This window comes from Aegilops tauschii, chromosome 7 (genome assembly GCF_002575655.3).
Source record: "Aegilops tauschii subsp. strangulata cultivar AL8/78 chromosome 7, Aet v6.0, whole genome shotgun sequence".
NCBI lineage: Eukaryota > Viridiplantae > Streptophyta > Magnoliopsida > Poales > Poaceae > Aegilops > Aegilops tauschii.
In genome coordinates, this window is record NC_053041.3 from 211,470,483 (window position 1) to 211,488,039 (window position 17,557).

The 17,557-nt window shown below is 42.3% G+C and overlaps 1 non-coding gene and 1 pseudogene across 1 annotated transcript; one reads left to right on the plus strand and one right to left on the minus strand.

Moving 5' to 3' along the window:
- Nucleotides 1-6,368: 6,368 nt before the first annotated feature.
- On the plus strand, nt 6,369-6,442 carry TRNAD-GUC (transfer RNA aspartic acid (anticodon GUC)). The gene has a single exon. It is a non-coding gene; the product is annotated as a tRNA-Asp (tRNA).
- A 5,878-nt stretch (nt 6,443-12,320) lies between these two features.
- On the minus strand, nt 12,321-13,437 carry LOC120966471 (small ribosomal subunit protein uS2m-like; annotated as a pseudogene).
- Between the last annotated feature and the right edge of the window lie 4,120 nt (nt 13,438-17,557).

Sequence of the window (17,557 nt, forward strand, 5' to 3'; positions counted from 1 at the left end):
ATGCACTCCTACATAATCTCACTATGTTTTATTCCTATGCATGTCAGTTATTGTACACAACGGAACTGAACATGTAGAGCAAAAGAGACGAGCCTTGCGTGGCAATAAAATTTCATGCAGACGTCGCTCTATGGTGGGCGCAAAGGCAGCCCCCCTCCACCTATTTACCCCATGAGGTCTTCGCTCTAACTTGCCATGCTGATGTTGGTTATATCATGCATATGGTGCCTTGCATTGCTTACTTTATACATCAAATATGTCAACTGCTTAGTTTAGACATGCTTTGTGTGAATGCCATCTGTTTAGTTTATTCATCATTTATGTGAATTATGCAATGCCATCTTGTTTAACCAGGCATCATATATGTGAATTTTGCAATGCCATCCTGCTTAGCCAGTCATCTTATATGTGAATTATATCAGGCCATCCTTTTTTGGTTACATATTACATTTGTCAACAATGTTAGTACATTCAACTACTCTTCGTGTGCATCAGCCATTTGACACGATGGTGGAAAATTCTGGAGTGAAAACAAGGTCTTCAGAGCAGACTATGCTATCTGATGAAGCGCATTTCTCGCTAGTTACGGATAGCTCCTCAGAGGAGGATTCAGAGATAGATGACCAGTCCTATTCCCTCCGAGGTGCATGCTCTAACTTGGCAGGGTTATGTTGCTCATATCGTGTGTATGGTATCTTGCATTGCTATGTCATTTGCTTAGTTTAGACATGATTTGTGTGAATGCCACCTGTTTAGTGTCTAATTACCATATATGTGAATTATGCAATGCCATCTTTTTGCAAGACATTATATACGTGAATTATGCAATGCTATCTTGTTGCAAGGCATTATATATGTGGATTATGCAATGCCATGCTGTTTAGCCAAGCATCATATATGTGAATTATATCATGCCATCCTTTTTTTGTATTTCTCATTGCTTTTGTCGACAATGTTTGTATATTCAACTGCTCTTCCTGTGCATCAGCCATTTGAATTGGTGATGGAGAAATCTGGAGTGAAAACAAGGTCTTTAGAGTAGACAATGCTACCTGGTGAAGCAGATATGTTGCTGGTTATAGATAGCTCTTCAGAGGAGGATTCAGAGGCAGATGACCAGTCCTATTATCCCCCTGAGGTGTATGCTCAAACGTGGCAGGGTTATATTACTCATATCATGCATATGTTGTATTGCAATGCTTAGTTTTTACATCATATACACGATACTGAATGCCATCTCCTTAGCTGACACATCATACATGCGATTGCCCTCTGCTCACTTCCTTAGTATATAAATCATATATTTGAATTATATCATGCCATGATGTTTACATAGACAGCATGTATTTGAATTATGGCATGCCAACCCATTTTCTAAAGACATAATATAGTTATATCATCTCATCCTGTTCACATAGTCATCATATTTTGAATTATGTCATTCTATCCGTGAATTATATCATGCCATCATGTTTCCATCGACGACATGTTTGTGATTTATGGCATGCCAACCACTTTAATAGACACATCGTATAGTTATATCATGTCATCCTGTTTATATAGTCATCATATTTTGAAGTATGTCATTCTATCCTGTTTAGTTAGCCATCATACATGTGAAATTGTGTCATGCTATCCTGTTTAATTAGCCATCATATATTTGAAATTATGTCCTGCTATTCTGTTTGGTTAGACAACATAAATGTGAATTATTTCATGCCCTGTTTTCTTCCCTACTATCCATTGCACCTATCTATCTTACAATGTCTGTACATTCAATTACTTTTCTTGTTTATCAGCTATTTCAATTGGAGGGGGTGATGGCAGTATCTGTGGGAGTAAAAACACGGTCTTCAGAAAAGATCGTGCTACCTGTCGATGGAGATAGAACCACGGTTGTACTTGCCCAAGAACCAGCCCCACCACACATAACCCAGACTCACGCAGATTGTACCCCTACCTAGTTGGACAGAGAACCAGCTACACCCCTTCTAACCCCAACCCCAGCAGATAGTAACCCAGTTCCCGTTGACACAGCACCGTCTCCACCACAGAGCACCCAAACACGAGTAGTTAGTAAGGCAACTGCAGTGCCCAAAGCACGAGGACCACCACTCCGAACCCCAAGTCAACGCTTAAAGCAGAAGAAGAATTGTTCTTAGGTCAGGTTCCGTAGCTATGGTTCATACTACTTTGCTCTTGCATCACTGTATTTACTCATACCAACTAATTTCAAATTTGAAGGATGCAATTGAAACTCCAATGGCGCAACAGGTATGTTTTAAACCTATTTCTCTAACGTGTTTGCTGTTGTAACTTGCTCTATGTTGATTTCAGTTTCAATTGAATAAACAGTTATGTTCTCATGCCATGGACATTACAAGTGTTGTTATTGCTGTGTAGTTTCCCACACTTATATTCTGTCTATGCTGCTTTGTCTTAAATAGATATGATTCGAACTGTATCTATCTTGATTTGGCAACATAAACTAGAATATAGACCATACAGTGACCATACTACATAGATATATGTTTGTTTCATGCTGTTATCCTGTCCACCTTACTACTGAACTGGTTTACCAAAATGAGTTTCATATACTACATTGTAAACCTGTGATGTGTTTGTTTGTTTCTCCTTTAGAACGCGGATAAAATATTGGAGAAGAGTACCCCGTTATGCAATGGTAAAGGAAGTAATGCAGACCAGGTTCAAGATAGTGAGACATCCCTGTTGTTCTCCAAGAAAGCTGATAAAAACTATATTGAAGACACTGAGACAACCCCAAAGTCCTGTCTTGATGTAGTGTTCGAGTTACTGGCTACTACTGCTGGCACCAGCTCTTCGTACTCGTTGCCTGAATCAGTTCAGCTTCTTGAGTCTCAACTTCAAGTTGAAAGACATCAATCAGATGTTATGCGACAGGAAGCCGAAGGACTGAGGAAGTCCCTGCAGAATTCAGATGCATACTTTCTGGTGCAACAGCAAGTGCTGGAGGATTTAAGCGCCAAACAAGACAAAGTTAATAAGCTTGCTAAGCATCTTGCCAACATTATGGGTACCCAGGATATTGTTTCTTGAGCTCTTCTAAAGTGGTTTCAGTTCTGGACTTGTTTTGCTGCGGCGTTTATATGCTGCTTTGTTCCCTATATTTGCATTTGTGGCGAACTTTGATGCCCAGTGGATGTAATATGTGTAATAGCCGTGACAGCCTAGCGTAAGTTACTTGCTTATTTATATCCATTGTCTTGTTTATTTGTTTTCTTGTAGTCAGTGCAGTTCTTTTCCGCGGTTTGCTAGTGGCCGGAATAACCTATTTTTTAAAACTAGGCCACATTAACAATGGGTTACATATTTACTGTAGTTAACATGGGCCTCCTACTGGCCGTAGAAACAATGGGCCTTCTAAGGGCCGTAGAAACAATGGGCCTTCTATGGGGCGTAGACACAATGGGCCTTCTACGGGGCGTAGACACAATGGGCCTTCTACGGGCCGTATCATCAATGGGCCTTCTACGGGCCGTATGATCGGTTGGCCAAACATGGGCCAATAACAAACCACATTATGGCCGTAAATGGGCTAGAGTTGAAATCGTCCATTCATGGGACGACCATAACGGGCTGTCGTTAATAGGCCGTATTTGATGACGCTATGAAAACGGCCCAACGTATTAACGGGCCACAAACGGGCCGACTGTAACCACGGGCTGTATTTGGCCCACAAGCAGAAAATGACAGTAACAGGCCGAAAGTAAACGAATGCTGGAAATGAGCCCAAGAATAAATGGGCCCTAAGAAGGCCGAAAGATAACATGGGCTGGAAACGGTCCAACGGAGTAATGGGCCGTTAATGGGTATAAAGTGATACACTGTTCATTACGGGCCAGTTTTACCACGGGCCGTTAGTGGGCCGAGGGTTACTAAGGGCCTCATATGGGCCAAAAGACGTCATGGGCTATACATGGGCCGGAAGTTAAAACGGGCTGGAATTATATTGGACGGCCCAGGTGACGCTACTCGGCCTAATTCAGATAGGCCGTAAACGGGCCCTGGGTTAGCGGGCTATAAATGGGCTATATGCGAACATGCCGTTAACAGGCTTGCCGTGGGCCGGCCCGCCACCTTTTGACCAAGTCAAATGGGTCGGCCTTTTTACAGGAATGGGCCTCTGTTGGGCTGTGCCACGTGTCGACGTATCATAGGCGCTTTGTGTCCAATGAGTGGATGACGTCTGTCCCAACGGTGAGCTGGCACGTGTTTCCTCCAGCCAATGATGATTTTACACGTGGAAAATCCCCATTGGTCGGGGCTGTTAACGGGTTATCGGATCCAAAACCGGACCCGGTAGCTTAACGGCGTTCCGTTACGGTGGATGCCACGTGTCGGTCACCCTTGACGAAAGCACTTCTATGACGTGCGATTTATCGTCATGGAAGTGGACACTTCCGTGATGATAATTTTGGTAATGTCATGGAACACTTCTACGACAGCACAGGTATGACTATCTTGATTCTGTCATAAATTTGTCATGGATGTACATGCATGACAGAAAACGTGACCTACTATGACAAACACGTATCATCACGGAAGTGTATTTTTTTTGTAGTGCATGGTGAAAACATGGTACACCAAGCTTGATGCGAATCATATGGCTCGGGTCAGACCTCTAGGGTCAGATGGGAAAGAAGTTCCCGTTAATTTGGTATATGACCAAGTAAAAGTAGCCGCCAAGTATTCCTAGCAGGATTGCAAGTTAGACAGCCTGCTGGACGGGATAGAAGATGATTTTTTTTAGTCCAAGTGACTATGTACTTTCCTTCTAGCCGAATTGTAAAATGATTGTCATGGTAGACCTTTTCGCTTCGACCTCTGGACGGAAGGTGCAGAGTGTTTTGCAAGTCAAGTTTGGGGGGAGGCGGGCGTCGACCCAACCTTATGAGTATTCGGACTATAACAGTTCCGATGAACAGTCACTCACTTTTGACAGTTATACGATTCCAGAAGATGATCCAGAATTGGGTCAATCACGTTTATTAGAAGTTGACAATAGAGTGGTTGTACCAGCCAAAACTCATCTACGTATGATTGTAACACCCGCTGATGTACCTCATAGTTGGGTTGTACCTTCCTCAGGTGTCAAATGTGATGCTGTACCTGGTCGTTCAAATCTTACCTCCATCTCGGTACAACGAGAAGGAGTTTACTATGGTCAGTGCAGTGAGATTCGTGGAACTAATCATGCCTTTACGCCTATCGTCGTAGAAGCAGTGACTTTGAAAGATTATGCGGATTGGGTATCCAATCAATTAATCCTCCAAACCAACTAAACCGGGGAAGCTGAAGCGGAAATGCAATTCTCGGGTGAGGGAAGGGGGAAGCTCCAGGAAGGCTTCGCTCGCTCGCTCAAAAAGCTCTAACGCTCGTTTACGAGTGGAGTGCATAAGCCCTTATTGAAGTAGGGTGAGGCCTTACTACACGAGCTCGTAAGTCAAGCACGGAACGAGCCTTGTCTACGAAGCTTCGCTTCATCATCTTGCTTGCTTCTGGCGAAGCTTAACGCACTATAACATAGGCATGCATGATGGTATGGTAGGAAGACTCCTTTTAAGGCCGACCACTACATAGGAGCGATAGGAAGCCAAGCCGTCAAAAGGAAAGGCGAGCAGCCCTTATTGCAATAGCAAACGGCCTACTTATAGCCCTATTTATACCCTTTCTCGGGGACTTCAACGGGCCTTACAAGCTCAATAAATTGCAATTCTTCACCTTTTCCTCAGATAGTGGGAATGCATTTTCTTACTTGATTGACATTGACAGATATGTGTACCACACCGAACAAGCAATATGTCATATGCTTGATGTACCAGCCAAGCCAGCTCTTTTTTTCTCAGTTCCCTTATCCTTAGCGCAAAAGTAAAAAGAAAATGAAAGAGAGTTTGTATTTGCAAATGAAATGAATATGGATCTAAATAAATTAGATAATCAATAAATAAGAATTGGAATAATAGAAAAAATATCCTTCGCCCCTTATCTCTTCATCATCGTCGGTTCCGTCACTTGTGGTATTCGTTTAGAATCTTGTTGACCCTACTCGCTTACTCCTATTTTCCTTATTTCTTTTTCTACATAATTAATTAGAACTTTCTTGAAAGAATGGGGTTCTCTCTGGGGGGGCGCACCCTCTCTTCCTTTTTGAGAAAGATGGGCTTGTTTTTTTTTCAATAAGTTCTATTGCTTTGACACATTTAGTATATAACATAATATATATAAGAAAAGTACTAAAGGCGAAGGGCATTCTGTTGTACAGCTACTTTGGTATAGTTACAAAGGTAACGGGTAGGTGACTGTTGAATCGACAGTAGTTACGAAAGGGGGAAATAGCTCAGTTGGTTAGAGTGCTGGTCTGTCACGCCAGAAGTCGCGGGTTCGAACCCCGTTTTCCCCGCCCGATCTTTCTTTCTTCCCGAGGTCATACCTCTGCCACTTTACCCTGAGTTTCACTAAGGCATATAACCCCATTCGGGTAAGAGGAGCAAGCAGTGGGGAACATCTATTTATATGCGTGTTAGCATCAACAGCATCTTTTTGAAAGTAAATTACATCGATCCTCGGTGCTAGGTACTCAGGTAAGTAAATCCTGAGGATAGAACTAGAGCAAGTAAGCTCATCGCACTATCAAGTCAGTCAGGAACTAGTCTGCCAAGCTTAAGAAGAAGTGAAAAGTAAGCAAGTTGTCATCTAGTGAGGGCTAAAAGACACGGAGAACATCCCCCCTCTATTTGCCAATAGCTTTCGCCTTCCTCTCTTTCATTTCATGTCGGTTCAGCCGAGCCAATAGATTCCATAGGCGGGTCAGTTATAGCTGTAGTAGCCTTTGATTAGGTCCTTTCAATAGACTTTCCGTAGCTATAATTCGATAGACTTTCCGTAGCTCAGTACTGCTGATCGTTGACGCCCGCAACTGTACTTACGGCTGTACTTGTGAAAAGAGATAGAGCCGTCTCGCTATGACTCAAAGATGGTCAAAAAGCTAATAGATGGGCCACAAAAGGTAGAGGAGAGGGGGTAAGAAGAGTAGACTTACTACTGGATACAAGATAGGGTATACAGCTAAAAGGGTGAGATAGAGGAATGAAATGAGCCAGTGAAACGGTCCACGACCACAAGTATTGAGCTATAACCATAAAACTTGGGGAGTGCCTCAAGAAAATCCATTGAAATAGAAGACCCAGGTTGTAATGGAACAGACAAAGGTTGAAGAAGACCAGCAGGAAGGGTGTGCTCACTCTTGTTGAGTTGACACACATTACAGTGAAGAACAAACTTGGAGGGAGAAAAATAAACCAGAAGGGACCCATTGTTTCTGTGCAAGTCAAACAATGATGGAAAAGCATCCAGTATGTAGCCGACATATGCCAACAACCCAAATGCACATATGCTAGTTAAGTTGAAACTCCTAAATTAAAGTGCAAGCAAAAAAACTACTTTTTGGAAGGCGCGGAGCGTTGAAGAAGAGCATAGCTCGATTAACACAACTAGGGGCAATATGGTTCATTTTCCTAGAACACCACAACAAATGTCCCTACCAGCTGTTGCCAGTGAAGCTGAAACCATGGCTACCCCTCAACAAGCCTCTAGCTCTTATCCTAGGCCTGAACCGCCTGAACCTCCAATTACCGTACCATTGGTACTGAATACGACCACCACTCACACCTATTCCAGACCTTTAAACCCCTGACCACCTAGACCTCTAGTAGCAAAGCAACTAAAAGACCCAATCACAAAAATAACCCTCTCTATCCCCCTCAAAACCTTGGCACGAACACTTGTTTCCAGCCACCTATGGCCTTCCTCACAGCTCAAAACATGATAATATTAGACCTAATCCTGCACCTCCACCACCACAACCAAGACCCAATTCAATACCAAATATCCAATTTTCCCAACCAATACTTTTGCCCTATGCTGGAAATTCCATGAAACCAGAAGTGCCAATATATACTTACCTTAACCAACCGCTTCCAACTCAACAGCATGACCCGTACCAATACCTGCAAGAACAAAGGCCGCAAAATCAATATCAATATGGGCAGCAGATACATCAACCTCCTAGAGTTTATTTTCCAATATTTGAAGGGGCCAGGTCTTGGATACAAAAGTGTGAACATTACTTTTCGGTGTACCAAGTTACGGATTGGTACAAGGTAGAACTTTCGGCTATGCACCTTAGGGGGAGAGCTGAAAGCTGGTACAACAGTTTCTTAGTGAATAGGGGACAAGTATCTTGGCAAGAGTGAATTCAAGAGATTGTAGAGAGGTTTGAGGTAAGAAATGTGGTTGGTGTAGTTGATGAGTTTAATCACTTGAGGCAAAGAGGAAGCCTAGAAGAGTACAAGTCACACACAATTGGCAGAATTGAGGGCTGCCATGTTGAGGTGCAATCCCTATTACGATGACAACCTTTTTCGACAAAGTTTTCTTGGGGGTAAGGGTATTGTAAATAGAGATAGATGTTTCGTCCGGCTCTGAGAAACAATTCGGCAACCCCGCTCTTCCCTTTGCCTCTTCCACATCTATTTTGGAAACTTGATTCGGTTGAGTTTGAAGCAAGGATCTAATCAGATAACGCTTTGTTCTCCAATGAATGGAGGTGGAATAATTTATTGAGATAGAGAAAGCTACATCTCGACTTTATTTAAACGAAAGAAAAAGGTTAGTCCTGCTCCTAGACTTCCAATTCCAAGTAGTAGTAACGGAAAGGAACAGGTTTAGGAGAACTTTTTTTATGTCTTTCTTATAGCGATCGCTGAAAGTCAGTCAATGCCCTGGCTTCAATGAATGAAGACCGATGGGCTACGAAGTGGAGATGATGTCGTCGTGTCATTGCTCGTGATGTCTTCACCAGGATTTGACTTACCAATGTGAAAGGTACCGTGCCAGTGGTTCTATCATTTGGATAGAGAGTGATCTTTCCTTCTTGTCGAAGAAAGATATGACGTTGGGAAGGGAAAGGGAGTAGAAACATTTTCGTAGCCTTGGGGCGAAGGGCTGAGAGTTCCGTGATCCAGTTCTTTGAGCATACATAGGTTGAGGATGGAACTCCTATAGCAATCGATGTGGAAAAAGGCAACAGCCGAGAATACAAAGCAGAAAAAGCGAGTGAGATCTTGACTTTCTATTATCATACAACATAGAAGTATTTAATCAAATCAGAAAGAGCCCTGGGATTTGACCAAAACGGCATAATTGAAAGCTCTCGTCTCAGTCGCTCGCCTAAAAAAAGGTACCGGGTTGCTCCGTGATGACGAATAAGCAACCCAGCCCAATCCTTGCTTTCATAGAAAAAGGTGAATTTACTCGAATATTCGTTCAATGACTTAATATTTAGTAATCAAATCATGCGTTTGTTAGATCATTTAGTGAGAAATAAAACGAGAATAAAGAGAGAGTCCTCACCTCAATATCGACAACAATGACCTGGCAAGTGAAGTAAAGTAAAAGCAAAGTAGAGCCCGGTTGATGTCAAACGTTTTCAAATCTTACCCACCATATCCATTCATGCACGTTACTAGATGAAAAGTAAAAAATAAAGCAATGATGGTTTTTATCAGAGTCACTTTACAACCGGTTTAGCAACTTCTTCATGCCCCTACGAACGAAATATTTGGAGTTTGACAACTGGTTGACGCCGGTTGATACTCGAATGAATATATCGCCGGTAGATACTTGCTTTTCTAATGAGGTAGACACTTTTGCATGTTAAGGTTTCCACTTCAAACCATCCAGATTTACACTTCAATTTCTCGTTGTTGACACGGTTTACACTTGACTTCATTCAAACTGACACTTATGTATCTATCTAGGCGGGCGGGCACTTAACCAAACTCAGGTTGACACAAACTATACAAAAGTCTTAATTAGGGTGTTTTTTTTTCGATCAACCCGAAACTCCGAACAGAACCGACCCTGACTAGACCTTTTCCCAAGCAACTCCGAATACTGGAAAATCTGAATGAAATTCGATAAGAGAAATCAGAGCATGTTTCTAAATTTGTGATAACTACTTATTTATGAGTGAGAAATGCTTCATGCGAGCACCCTTGGCGGCCTGCTTTTGAGACAGGGAGGCCATGCTCGTATCTATGCTTTTCATCATTGGTCTGGTCTACTCGTACCCCACCCCACAAGGTACATCTTCGACTACCGTGCTTCTTATCTTGACGCTATACATTCAGTTCAGTCAGTCCCAGAGACTTATCCTTCAGAAAAAGGTAATCCACCCATATTGGACTTTTCTTCACCTGGCCTCGCGGATTCAATACCGAATTCTCTTCGCATACCGGCCTGCTAATTCCGGGATTAGCTGTTCTCAATGACTGGTGGATGCCTCTTTTCTACCTTAGAAATCCTTTTTTTATGTACCTTCTCCCTCTCTACACCTTTTTTCCGCCTCGCCGCCCAGAAAGACCTATAGAAGAAGGAAGAATTCAATCCGTATACTCCAAGCGCCGTAACTATCGCACTTTCCAAGCAACCCCCCAATGAAGAAAGTGCAATTGAAACAATCAAGAACGAAAAAATAATTAGACTCCCTCGTCAATTGTTTGGATTGGAATTAGGCTCCTCTACTCTAGTCGTCCTCTTCTATTTCGGGCAGTAGCTCAGCCCGTTCCGGGCCTTCCTTTACTGAATCTATTAGTAGTTGCACTTTTCGACATATGCCTTTATTTAGGCATTGGTTGTAGGCATCCCCTTCTCTTCAAGGAATTTCTGCGCCCGGTTCCTGATCAAGTGTTGGAAAAACCGGAATATGATGCTTTCTACTTCAGCAGTAGGGTTGGCCTGAAGCCAGCCCATAGAATAGATACGGGCGTGTTCTACACAGGAGTTCTTGTAGAACATGTTCCAATCAAACCTCTTTCCCTTCATCTCCGGTTTTCAATACGAACAAGTGTCATCCTCTTCTCCCATCGTTTGGATGGAATACCCACGTGGAGCTGACCTTCACTTTTCAGAGACAGGGGCAAGCCGATAATTTGTAGCCTCCCTGGTTGTTTTCTGGAAATTTCAGTAGAAGTGAAGCCCTGTAGGAGCTCCCTAAGGACTCTAGCTAAGACCTTTTTGAGACCCTGGGTGACTCGCGTGGACTTATCCCCTCTCGGTAAGCCGAAGACCATATCGTCTGCGTAGCGTGCATAATAGAAGACTACGGCCCCATCCTCTCGGACCATTACCCTTTCAAGCTTGGCATCCAATATGTGGAGATAGCAGTGAATGAGGACAGGTTCAATCGGGCTTCCGAGCGGTATTCCTCGCTTCTGGCACGTGTAACTCTTACCTTTTCTATCTACGTGTGGTTTTCATGAAAACCTATTTTATCAACCTATGGACTCCTTTCAATGACAGAGTCTTTGGAGCAAATTGGTTCAGGATTCTAAGGTTAGAAAAGAGTTACCACTCAAGGGAGGAACAGGATATGTGGAAGGCTATCCTGGTGGCTCAAGACTGACCGGTATACCTGGACCAGTCTATATTGAGCCATATTCATCAATTCGTCAGGCAATTTGGCCTCACACAATGTATCCCTGTTCCACCAGACGCTTAATCAACCCTGGAACACAAGAGAACCCTTCTTATCGAAGAGAATTGCGTATTAAACAGATGAGAGAAATAGCCCTAAATATGTGCATCGAGTAAGTCATTACCTTCTATTCGATCTCCAGTATCACTCATCAAGTACTTGATCAGATTCCTCTTTTTTCTTGCAATTGCAAAGTGGTGGAAAAAATTTGTATTTCGGTCACCATGTCGTAGCCAATTGGCTCTGCCCCGCTGGAGCCATGCTACTTCTTCTTGTTCAAACAGGTTCTCGAGCAGCAGTCAAATTGACTTCCCCTGCTTGAGCGTAATGCCCGCCCCTGGTGTGGTGGAAAAAGCCTCGTTTTCTATTCCTTTTAAAGCTGCTGATGCGAGCTACCGAACAAACAAGATTAGTACAAAAAGCCACAACTAGCACTAGCTTTCGTGATTGCTTCTTTCTACCTTTCTCACTCCGGTAATTGCTCCTTCTCCAAAATATCACTACGGACAAGATGAGCTAATAGAAAAAGTTAGGGCAACAGATGATAGCGACTCGCCAGACTCGAACTGGCATAGGCGGATCGGATCAAATGAAATTAGCCTTTCTTCCATCAACAGGAATCGCTTTGATTTCGCGGTTCAAGAGGATGGTGGGGGCAACCTCTCTACATCTGCGGGCCGGTAGGCCAGCCAACTAACTCTTCAAATGAAGAACTGATTACTCCACATCTATGAACCTATCATTCCCCGCCCTTGCCCATTATTTCTTTTTGTATCACGCTAGGACTTTGCCTCTTTTTTTGAGGAAAAATATGGAAGTAGAATCTCCTCTCTTTTAGAGGCGTCTTCCAAATCCAATTTAAGATCAATGAGGTCTTTCAGAGAGCCGCTGCTCTTTCCATTAAATTCTAGGATCTCTTCGATGCTATGCGCAAAAGCAAGGTGTGAGCCCGCGACCCCTCGATCGCTCTCAGAGTCAATCGGCCCAAACCGGGTTATGAGCTCAACGAAAAAAAGTATTTTTAGAAATTGCCTGCAAAACCGCCTTGCGAGCGTTAGCGTCAGCGTCAGCGCCATCTCCCGATGGATATTTTTTGCGCATCTCCAATAGCGCCTTGGCCCTATTTTCTTCTTCGTCTATTGGGGAAGAAGAAGAGGTGGAGTAGCAGGCGGATCTCATCCCTCCTGCGGACTTCCCCGTACTCAAAGTGACTCTGAGAGATTGCGCTTCTCTACTAATCGCATTCTGTTCAAGAATCACTGTTTTCATGATCGAATGACGAAATAGATATACGAACTGTATAGGATCATTCGCTGGGATGGGATAAGTGATTCTTTTATAGGATTCCCATGGGATCGTAGAATCAATTAAGGATGGAATAGGTATTTGTGATAGATCAGCTTCCAGTATGACCGAAGACTTTCTATCTGCATTCAGAATAACCACACAATCAGGTTGTTGGTTCAACCCAAAATTGATCTTCTTCTTTCTTGAACGGAATTTTTTTTATTTGCAAAAGAATTGGTCAAAAACGCCCCGATCTTCCATTGAGAATCATCGAAACAATGAGAATTCACATTTCTTAAATAGCTTCTTAAATAGCTCGCCATTTCTTCCGTTATCTCATAAATAAATAAATGATTGGTCTTTAAAAAGAAGGAACGGCCTTTTTGATGACTGGGAGATCCTATAAAATGAAGAGCGTTTCGTAAACAAATCAGTGTCTTGTCTGAATCGAGAATAGCAATTCCATTTCTTGAACCACGGATATAGACTTTGAAATGGTGATCAGCTACCCGACGGCCGAGATGTGCATTCGTACAAAGTAATTTAGTATAGACTATCGAAAGCATTGTCATTTTGCGATTTGAGTTCCGGAGATACAGGTGGTAAGTTATGGGTAATGCGGGGGAACTTTAAGACGAGATAGAATACCTAATATGGGAGTGGTTTAAGTGAGAGAATAGCTCCCTTACCAAACCAACTGAGCTATTTGCCATGTTTTTGACAAATGACCTAACTTTGATGTGATGTGCCCGGCTAGCCCGGATCATTCTTAGAGCAGTCGAGGTTACCGGAATTACGGCCTTCCGTACAAGAACTGGCACTATTGTAACTCGCTATGGGCCTCCTGCCTTCTCGAAAGAAACTGGCTTTTGAAGAAATTACTCTATTTTACGCATTTAGTTGAAGCGGATTCAAAGAGCTCTATCGAGCAAGGAAGGAGTATACTATACTGTAGCTGGATAAGCTAGATACCAAAACTTTGATAAAGATTGAGGCAACCCATTTGAGGAAGAACCGGACGGACCCCTGTGGAGATGGCATAAACAATCCTTTGACGAACTTTCTGGTTAACATAGAATCTATGAGTTTTTTCTTCTAATTACTACTACTAACATTATTCAATCTGGTATCCAAGAATTTATTAAGCTCATCCCGCAAGCACATGTACACATCTTGGATTTTACCGTCTTAAGATGGAAGAAGATTCGTTCTCCTACCAATTTCTAAGTTAAGCAAGAGATAACTCATAATTTGATATGCACTCGCACTCGCATCTTGGGTCACTGGAACCTGATGATAATTACTCACTCCTTCATCCTGAGAAAGGATCTTGGCTATGAAAAAAAATGGATCACTAGCTTGCGCAGCAAATTGAATGAAACTTTCGTTCGAAGTAAACATTTCAGTCTGGTGTTCGTTATACCATTTAAGGGCATCATCTAAGTTCGAGAACTTTGGATACTTAAAGGCTGCAGCACATGCTAAGTGTTGACTGAGATTCTTTTTTTCCGACAGGTGGTTTTGTGCTTGAGGTTGAGGATGATCGGCAGAAAAGAGTAATAAACTTTTTGACAAATCACGCTCATGAAAATGCAATACACCTGAACGGTAGATTCTACCACGGAAGTCCATGAATGCTGGCAAATAGAATTGATAACCTTCGTATGCTGACGCAAGTCTTATTACAAAATCTTCATAACTAGCCTGCTGCACCTGTTTTAATAATTTATTTAACAGTATGTTATAGCTACAAGCATTATTAATACCTTTGACGTTATTGAAGTAGCACTCCCTCAATATGTCTGAGGCTTCTGTCGGATTCACGCGAGCCAGAGCATTTGGTAAAAGAAGCCCACACTCAACTAAACATTGACGATTCTTTTCCAGAAATCTCAAGAGCCTTTTGTTTATTTCAAACGCTTGAGACTGAAGCCCATTCAAAATATCACACATCTGCTTGTATTCTTTTTTATGTAACTTTATATAGAAGTGGTTTAAGTCATGGGAAGTTAATAGCCGAAAGTGATTCTAGATATCCCCCGTGGGTTTGCATAAGTAACCTCCTATCAGATCCGATAATGTATCAGGATCAGACCCCCTCTCTGCTGGTTGCCAATCCAAGGGTTTGCAAAGCATCGGAAGATTGAGTTTGATAGGGAGCAAATTTATGTTCAAATTGCACATAACATAACAAGAATTCTCTATATACCCTTGACCTTTCTTAAGAACCAGCACTGGATCTTCTTTTGTTACTCCCCTATCTGTTGATATATGTAGAACATTTCTTTCAATCATGAATTGGAGCAAGTATTTCCCGATATCATAATGACACTGAATTTTTTTCTTTTTCTCTTTTTTGCTAGCACCTTTGGGCTGAACAACATCCTTAACTGATTCTACCTTACTAGTGAGTACTGCTTCCACCTTACCACTACCTGGTGCTTTGTATTGTAGAAACCTTGCTTGTTCTCGTACAGTTGAATTAAGTTGATCTATAAATCTAGCTGCCTTAACTGCGGATGATTCCTGAAGAGTGTTGAATACCAAGCCTAGTACATGAATCATGATAGCCTCAAGCGTATAGATACCAAACATCTTAAGCATAGGTAAGCTACTTGGTAGGCAACCCTTTAGATATTGCTTAGCGTTAGGCTGATCTTTATTAATCAAGAACTTTACTATGTTAGGAGTTACTTTAAATAGATTATCCTCATCGAACTTCATTGTGCAATTTGCAATCTGATTCTGTAAATCTATTAATTCAGTATCGGAAAACACACCATTTTGATTCTTCTTTTCATTAATCAACAACTTTCTAACATCATCCTGATACATATCAACATTAGAAGTCTTTTTCATTTTGTCAATATCCAACAGCTTAGCGTAGTAATCGTTCCAGAACTCCTTAATAATACGTGCATTTTGCAAAGATTTCTCATTCTCAATGCTATCATCATATGTCTCGGAACAATAAAATAGAACCTGCATACTTTTATTTGTTACCCTTACTAAACCGCAGTAAGGATACGAATACGACTGAAATAAACTACTAGAATCTAAATATAAGGAAAGGATCAGAATAAGTACTAATGCTCTGTATAATACTTTTCTCCGAGCGATGGTTTAGCGGATTCGGAATTGTAACCAAGCATCCTGGGTTCTATACCCGATTCAACACTAGAGCATGCAGCCGATCCTGGATACATAACTATATAAAGTGTGCAGTTTTGGATCTTTATTGGTAGCCAGTCTTTCACTTCTGCCTCTCCACTCCCATGCCTTTCTTGGTCGGACCAACCCAACCGGCGATTTCCGACAAGTCTTTCTGCTTAGAGCAAGAAGCGGAACCAAAATAAAGCTTTCTTTATTTTCATTTATGGATAACCAATCCATTTTCCAATATAGTTGGGAGATTTTACCCAAGAAATGGGTACATAAAATGAAAAGATCGGAACATGGGAATAGATCTTATACCAATACTGACTACCCATTTCCATTGTTGTGCTTTCTAAAATGGCATACCTATACAAGGGTTCAAGTTTCGATCGATATTTGCGGAGTGGATCATCCCTCTCGAAAACGCAGATTTGAAGTTGTCCATAATTTACTGAGTACTCGGTATAACTCACGCATTCGTGTACAAACAAGTGCAGACGAAGTAACACGAATATCTCCGGTAGTCAGTCTATTTCCATCAGGCGGCCGGTGGGAGCGAGAAGTATGGGATATGTCTGGTGTTTCTTCCATCAATCATCCGGATTTACGCCGTATATCAACAGATTATGGTTTCGAGGGTCATCCATTACGAAAAGACTTTCCTCTGAGTGGATATGTGGAAGTACGCTATGATGATCCAGAGAAACGTGTGGTTTCTGAACCCATTGAGATGACCCAAGAATTTCACTATTTCGATTTTGCTAGTCCTTGGGAACAGCGTAGCGATGGATAATTCCGAATCTACATAGGTCTAGTCCAGGGGACAAATCAATAGGAAATGCTATTTGCTTCTTAAGAAGAAGAACTTTTTTGAAATGAAAGAGTTTCCACGGGCGTCGGATATCATTTCTTCAAATAAGGAAGAAGTGTTATCGAAGGATTTCCTTCCATTCTTCCTAGTATGGAAGAAGTAAAGAAAAAGTACTGCGTCTCGATCTATACGAAAGGGCACTGGTTTTTTCTTTCGGTTTCATTGATAGCAGAAGAGTACGCTAGCTAGCGGAGCCTGAAAACGCTTGCTTGCGCCCCACCCCTACGGAAACTATTGCCTATGCTTGCTGCTCGCTCAGTGTCAGTAGAAGGGAAGAAAAGATGGTCACTCCTTTTAGGAACATGGCGAGCCTTACTTACGACTGTTGCACTTCACTCGCTGCTCGTTCATTCACTTGCTCATGAACTCGCTGCTTCGCCAGAAGCGACTAGTCGCCTCCTTTCCTCTGCCGAAAGATGCTTAGCCAGAAGCGACGAAGGAGGGGAGCTGGGGAAGACCGACGATGGCAATGAGGGGGAAGCTGTCGTAGAAGCTTTGCCCCTTGCTTTACATAAATTCTTATGAACTTACTAAATGACCTTATTTATTCTCCCGGAACGCTAGCAAATCTAATAGTTCCATCTGCTCTTCTTAACTTAAGAACGAAGGCCGCCATCCTTCTTATTCAGGAACCCTTTGTTTGAGGAGGGCGTATCCCCGGGAAG